Source organism: Pinus tabuliformis, chromosome 1_2 (genome assembly GCF_031772625.1).
Source record: "Pinus tabuliformis cultivar Carrire ecotype Pingquan chromosome 1_2, CPIR1, whole genome shotgun sequence".
Classification (NCBI taxonomy): domain Eukaryota; kingdom Viridiplantae; phylum Streptophyta; class Pinopsida; order Pinales; family Pinaceae; genus Pinus; species Pinus tabuliformis.
Genome location: NC_142298.1, coordinates 583512578 through 583514587, shown reverse-complemented (window position 1 = coordinate 583514587; position 2010 = coordinate 583512578).

Below are 2010 nucleotides of genomic sequence, written 5' to 3'. Positions count from 1 at the left end.
TTTATTCACACCATATAGATTGTATTAGAGTACCTTGAGAGCCATTAACATCATCGGTGGTTTCTCTCACATCTGTTAACGACTTACATCATTAGTCGATGGTTCTACCATGTTCGACTCTAGCTCATTGATTCACATGGTTAGACATGTACATTATTTGGTCGTGTGAATGAGATGGAAGACCCTAGATCTAGTTTCATCCATTGGGACTGTGATTTCAAGAGTAATTAAAGATCACAATGTATGATGGATACGATCATACAAACATTCATCCAGCCATGGGTCCACCATTAGTCTTTTGTGGATATTTTAGTCATTGTACATGTAATGATTAGCTTATGTGCTAAGTATGGGTATGCCTCCCTCAAAAAATATCCCATGACATAATTGTATTGTAACAGATAATGATCTCTCTAGTTGTTCTTGATCCCGAATTTTCACAAGGTAAAGCACTTCAGTCATTAGTTATCATTTCTGACTTTGTGCTTTAGGGGGGAATATGTTATAGGCCATTTTGTCACATTTGATCAATAGGCCTTCAATTGGATCAATCAAAATCCTTTTACCTCCTTCTCATAATCATACCACAAATCCCTAAGCATGACTCATTATTATCCCTAAGTTTATGCCTCGAAACACCTTCATTCAGTCATTTTAAGGACCAACACTCCCTGGCCTCCTACTGGACAACATTGATAACCAGGTTACTTCATTGTGTATTGTGTTGATCATCTACAAGTTGCTCCAATATGAACTTGCGTTGGTTCTACAAATTTGGGGAAAAGAGAGAATATTGAAGCCTCTTCTTCTAGAAGATTCCATGATTTGTTGTCACCATTTACCTCAGATAAAAGTCTCGAATCCTATCCTATCCTACCTTTGATTTTTCATCCCTTATCCCTTGATCTCATCCTCCCATTAAGAGTGGATCTCAAGCCCAAATTGGTAAAAGGATAAGAATTCATGAACTACCTCCTTCACCTATATATTTACTGTCATCCATAAGCAAGGGGTTGGATTTTGGAGAGTGATTCTACCCTTATGTTGCTGATGTGAGAGATATCTTTCCATGCATTAGGGTGATTAGAGGTGAACTTTGTGACAAGGAAAGGACAAGTCAACTTAGAGGAACTCTTTTAGAGGATCAACACCTATTTTTGGTTGAAACTCACTCCATTTATATTAATGACAAGAGTTCTTTGTTTTCCTATATATGATGTTATGGTTTCATACATTTCAATACCATGTTGATCTATTGAATAAAGTGATTAGACGATGCTATATAGATTATGTGGATTGTTGGCTTGTGTTATCTAACTGTCCATGTTCTAATAATAACATTTAGAGCTAGGATTGGATCATTCAAGCCAAGGAAGGAGTGAAGAATATGAAGGATCCCAGGTAAGTTTCATCCCATTATCTATTTACTTTTAGGAAAACATTAGTGCCTTTGTCTTTTTGTAGTTCTAGGTCAGTCCAGCAGGACTAGAGAAGATTCTTCTATCCACATTCGTACATTTTGCATAACAATGTTTAAATAACAGACTGAAGATAAGGAAAAGAAATATTCCTTTAAATTTTAATTAAGGACAAAATATTGATAAAGAAATAACGATATAAAAAAATAATTATATTAATAAATGGTTTTTGTGATATTACTACTATGGATTGATACTTCCAATGTTTGGAATTTACAACAAAATCACATAATGGGTCCTTATTGATTGATGAATTGTAGCAATATTGCTATCTCTTATTGAGTGTAGGTTGCTAACCCTTGACGGGTCGTGATACATGATGATCACCCATACATGATGCCTATAAAAAGTTTTAAATGATATAATAAATATATGTTTGTTTCAAGAAGATGATTGAAGAAAAATATTGTGATCCCTAATAAATGTTGAAGTAGGTCAAGCTAGACAAAGTGTTCCAGATCCAATTCTTGCGCATTCTCTACCAGAGAAAAAAAATCATGCCACAGAGGCATGTAATCACCCAGTTAGAGGG